Here is a 6,000-nt window from a genome sequence, read left to right as displayed (position 1 = left end):
GTTTATTTAAAAATGCTGGTAGCATTAAGATAAATTCAACGGTGTAAATAACTTTTGGTGGATGTAACAATGGATTATTGAATGGTTTAGTTCATGTAAAATATACAGGGATGTATGGTATGCAGAATTAACCACAGAACTAGAAGAAGAGGAGTCATTGATTTAAGGTTATTTAAATGAATACTTTGAAATGTAAATTAGAACATTAAATTTGAGAGAGAGAGAGAGAGAGAGAGAGAGAGAGAGAGAGAGATCACTTCAAGTGCAGGCAACTCCCCATTTGCATTAGGGTTGTGTTTCAGGTCATTGCACACTTGTTTGAAACCACATATAATCAGAACACCCATTGGAAAAACCTCCAAAGACCCTGTTCCACCCCTTTTTGGTGACATTTTCGAATCACTTCTGGGTTTGGCACTATGCATGTGTGTGTGGTCACAGACATATTGGACACGCCTAAAATACTCTCTGCCTGTAAGGGCCCCCATATTAAAATAACAGACTTTTAAGGCACTTGTTGAGATCCCATGCACACTTACAAAGGGGTAAGCCCCCTAAAGGAAAAAATGCCTTGGACTGTTATGTCTAGTTGTATTCTGGACCAAGGAGTGTCTCTCAAAATTGTGAACTCTTGCTGATTCTTCAAGGCCTCTGTTTCCATCCCTTTAATCGCCGCCCACCCAGCCAGCAATCGTATGCCACTGTGTTTGCTCTCAAGCCATTGTTACATTGCAGTGTGGCAGGGATGCTTGGAGAACTGAAAATGTGCTGGCCATAAATAACTTTATCCAAATCAGTGGTGTTACACTAATGAAGAGCAAAGGGTAGCAAGGAGGCTGAGGTTCTGCTTGTATGTTTTTATCTTTATAGCTTCACTTACATTAAGAGACTGCAGGGTAATCTAAAGGTCCGCTAAAAGCTTTGCAGCTTGTTTTATAATTTTGTCATCCATCTAACATGATGGGTAGGGTCATGCGGTGCACCGTGGCTGTAAAGACAGACATTATTCGGTGCCCTACTTTTCAATATCTGTGGAGTGCAAGGTTGACTGTTGCATTAGAATTTGCAAACCGGAACATTAAAGAAGTAAACAGACACTGGGTTTGTCCACATGTTGTGGCAAGCCAAACTATGGCTTACCAAGATTGCATAAACTCCCACAGTGGTCTCTTGGAGAGGAGCCTGAAGCTGCTTGACTCCTTTTAGCTCACTGCGGTGTGGCAACTAAACCAGAGTTAAGCTGATGTTGTCCTAACCTGGGCTTGTGGATAAGCTCTCTGCTTCTTCACCACAAGTTGTACCCAAGACCAGACACTTGGCTGTAGCTCATGGTTATTAAAGAGAGCATGCTTGACCTGGCTCAGGTGACATGCTAAGCCAAACTTGGGTTTTAGTTTAGCATGGCATGGGAGTAAAAAAGACCAGGAGAAGCAAATTAGTTGTGACCTTCTCCTACCCACACATTTTCATGGTCTTAGAAAAAGTGACATAGCATGGGTTGCCAGGACCCAGGACTGCATGGAGGTTAAACAGATGGAGTTCGTATGTGCACTCAACTACCTAACAGTGTCCACATCACCCAGGAGATTGCAGCTGCAGAGATAAGAAAAGAAGAGTCATTTCATTGTCTGGAGAGGTCACTTTCTGGTTCACATGGAGAAGCCGTTTTCAATGGAGCCCAGTTACGGAAATGCACAGCTGTATTGAGGCAGCACCAGGTGTTTGAATTTTGCAACCAAAAAAGCCCCTCTAACCCCCGCCCCAACACTATGCCACTGTCTAGAAAAATGTAATTGGGATTACCATGTTGGGCGAACCAGGCCATTCACAAAGAATCGGGACCTCCCTCCCTCCCATCACCCATGCACAGTTCAAAATCCTGTGAGGAATTCAGTATGCCCAAGCATTTCATTTCAGCGAAATCAGACATTTTACAACAGCAACGGTAACCATTATGAAAGCATGAACAGGAGAAAATGACTAAGGGTTGACTAGGAAGTTTGGCACTTCAGTAGACATTAAAATGTTTCACATGATCATTTATTTTTCTCATCCCATCAGTGCACCTAGCACTTTTCATAGTTAGTCAAGGCAAACAGGCATATCCCTGCCCCAAGGAGTTTATAATCTCTTTTGACAGAGGAATTGGAGGGGAGGAAATAAAGAGGCAAAGATAACAGAGAGAGCATATGTGGAAGTGCAGTTAATACATGGGCTTATTTTCTGTCAGGGGTGAGCAATAAAACATTACGTCAAACGTTTCATGCAAAAGATGCATTTGAGAAGGGATTTGAAAGCACAAAAGTGGCACCACCTAGATAATATTAACTATATTACTCAGGGGGGACGCAGGTGGCGCTGTGGGTTAAAGCCTCAGCGCCTAGGACTTGCCGATCGAAAGGTCGGCGGTTCGAATCCCTGCGGCGGGGTGCGCTCCCGTTGTTCGGTCCCAGCGCCTGCCAACCTAGCAGTTCGAAAGCACCTTCGGGTGCAAGTAGATAAATAGGGACCGCTTACCAGCGGGAAGGTAAACGGCGTTCCGTGTGCTGCGCTGGCTCGCCAGATGCAGCTTGTCACACTGGGCACGTGACCCGGAAGTGTCTTCGGACAGCGCTGGCCCCCAGCCTCTTGAGTGAGATGGGCGCACAACCCTAGAGTCTGGCAAGACTGGCCCGTATGGGCAGGGGTACCTTTATATTACTCAGAGGACTTCAGGCCTATTACCCTCTTCAGTATTTCTACTGAATGCTTCATTCTGTGCAAGCTGCAGTTTCCAACGATCTAACAAGAGCATAAACGCAAACACTTTTTCAAAAACAAGAAAGAAAGAGTTATACAATCCGGAGAAAGTATGCAAAGCCAGAAAATTTCCATATATTTGCATATTTCCACTTCCACTTGTCCTGGGGAGGGACAAAGAATTACAGTGGTACCTCGGGTTACAAACACCTCGGGTTACAAACACTTCAGGCTACAGACTCCGCTAACCCGGAAGTAGTACTTTGCCCCAGGATGAGAACAGAAATCACACAGCGGCTGCAGCAGGAGGCCCCATTAGCTAAAGTGGTGCTTCAGGTTAAGAACAGTTTCATGTTAAGAACGGACCTCCGGAAAGAATTAAGTTCGTAACCAGAGGTACCACTGTATTTGGAAACTGGACTCATGGGAACCCTGCTCAGCTCGGATCAGCCCAGCTACACATACACAATTTCACCAAAGTTTCAAGCTTAAAAAAAAAGAAAGCATTCTGATTATGCTAAATGCTGCCCCTGCCTATAGCAATCCCACACTTGTACTTAGGATCGCAACACATAGAGTCTTATTGATTTATGCTATACGGAGTGGCCACTTTTTCCTCAGAGCTGCAGAATAGGTAAAGGTAAAGGTACCTCTGCCACCTGCCCGTACAGGCCAGTCTTGCCAGACTCTAGGGTTGTGCGTTCATCTCACTCTATAGGCCAGGAGCCAGCGCTGTCCGCAGACACTTCTGGGTCACGTGGCCAGCATGACAAGCTGCATCTGGCGAGCCAGCGCAGCACACGGAACGCCGTTTACCTTCCCGCTGGTAAGCGGTCCCTATTTATCTACTTGCACCCGGGGGTGCTTTCAAACTGCTAGGTTGGCAGGCGCTGGGACCAAACGACAGGAGCGCACCCCGCCGAGCTGCAGAATAAGCTCCCCCAAATTCTAAAATAAGCATTTGGTTTGCTCATAATTTGCCCAGCTTTGCGGTACAGAACCGATGTTCCTGGACCGGCAAAGGAAGGGAGTGAGCTTTTGATAACAAATATTTGGTTCGTTCACAAGAGCTGTTTTTCTTCCCTTGGTTTCTTAACATTAGAACCAAACAAAGCAACACGTTTTCCAATGACTTCCACATGACCGATAGTGCAATTGATCTGAAGCACTTCATTCATTCCCACCCCCCTCCATAGAATCCTTGCCTACTGAGTACAAATACAAACACATGTGGAACCAATAGGAAGCAGACTAAAGGATTTAAGAGCAAGCAATGGTGCAAGCCTATGTCAGAGTGTTCTCGCTTGCTAGATGGTGTAATTAATAAAATGGTCAAGTTGAGTGGCTGCATCAAGGTGCCCTTAAGTGCCAACAGCCCTCTTTTGTCTTGCTCTGTGTTATACAGATGGATTCCTGCTCTCAGTAAGTGCTGCATTGCACCCTAGTTGTCTTTGTATAAATGGAAGTAGCTTCTTAGCCAGTGAATAGATAGAAAATCTAGTTCTTATACAGAAGACAGAATCAGAATTCAAAATGACCTTAACAGACGGAGAACTGGGTGCACGCTAACAAGATGGATTTCAACATGGACAAATGTAAAGTCCTGCACTTAGGTGGAAGAACCAGATGCACAACTATAGGATGGGAGACACCAGGCTTATTAGCAGTGGTACCTCAGGTTATTACAGTGGTACCTCAGGTTAAGTACTTAATTCATTCCGGAGGTCCGTTCTTAACCTGAAGCACCACTTTAGTTAATGGGGCCTCCTGCTGCCGCCGCGCCGCCGGAGCACGATTTCTGTTCTCATCCTGAAGCAAAGTTCTTAACCCGAGGTACTATTTCTGGGTTAGCGGAGTCTGTAACCTGAAGTGTATGTAATCTGAAGCATCTGTAACCTGAGGTACCACTGTACATGTGAAAAGAATCTAGGGGTCTTGGTGGACCACAAGCTTAACATGAGTCAACAGTGTGATGCAGCAGCAAAAAAAAGGAAAAAAGGAAAAAAGGAAAAAAAAGCTAATGCTATTCTAGGTTGCATCAACAGAAGTATAGTGTCCAGATCAAAGGAAGTAATAGCACCACTCTATTCTGCCTTGGTCAGACCACACTTGGAATACTGTATCCAATTCTGTTTTTGTTTTTTTATTATTATTAAAAAATTTAAATAATAAATTTTATTACTATTTTCCACACAACAAAAAATAACGAAAAAATAACAAAACACAAAACACAAAAACAAGCATGCAAAAAAACCAAATCCAAATCTTAAAACAACAACAACATTGACTTCCGCCAATCCCACAGCACCTCCTTTACCTCTCGTTGCATCTTCCTGTTTTCCTTATCATCTCTATCCTAGCATCTAGCTATGAATCCCTCTTTCTGATCCTTTCACTTCACAAGGTTATTCCACACTCAGCCAGATTTACTGAATCCAGTTCTGGGCACCACAGTTCAAGAAGGATGTTGAGAAGCTGGAATGTGTACAGAGAAAGGCAACTAAGATGGTCAAGGGTCTGGAAACTAAGCCTTATGAGAAGTGTTTGAAGGAGGTGGGTATGTTTAGCCTGGAGACTGAGAGGTGATATGATCGTTGTCACATAGAGGAATAAGCATGCTTGTTTTCTCCAGCTCTGGAGGGTAGGACTCAAACCAATGCCTTCAAGCTGCAAGAAAGGAGATTCTGAGTAAACATCAGGAAGTATTTTCTGACAGTAAGAGCTGTTCGACAGTGGAGCGCTCTCCCTCAGGGGGTTGCAGACTCTCCTTCCTTGGAGGTTTTTAAGCAGAGGTTGGGTGGCCATCTGTCATGGATGCTTTAGCTGAGATTCCTGCATTGCAGGGGGCTGGACTAGATGGCCCTTGGAGTTCCCTTCCAATTCCAAGATTCTAGATGCTCTTCAGTGGGAAGCCCTGAAAGCTTCCCTTAAAAAAACACCATGCCCAACACCTTCCAGTCCTATAAAATTTAATGCGGTTGGAAGAAGATCTGTAGCAAGATGACCTCAGCTTCACATGCTCATTCCGTACAGCTTAACTAATGACCATCTGCCTGGACAGCTCATTTTTTCTTTATTACTAGACTATTTTTTTAAAACAAAACAAAACAAAACCCCAAAGAACAAGTGCCATAAAATCACAAAGCTTGGGTAAAGTAGAAGAAAGTAGGGTTGCCATGTGTCCTCTTTTTCCAGGACACATCCTCGTTTTAGGGGTAAAAATTCTGTCCGGGTAGATTTTTAAAAATTTCCCCAAATGTC

The sequence above is a fragment of the Podarcis muralis genome, chromosome 17 (assembly GCF_964188315.1).
Source record: "Podarcis muralis chromosome 17, rPodMur119.hap1.1, whole genome shotgun sequence".
Lineage (NCBI taxonomy): Eukaryota > Metazoa > Chordata > Lepidosauria > Squamata > Lacertidae > Podarcis > Podarcis muralis.
The sequence above is the reverse complement of the archived record's forward strand: the minus strand, read 5'-3'. Positions refer to the sequence as shown.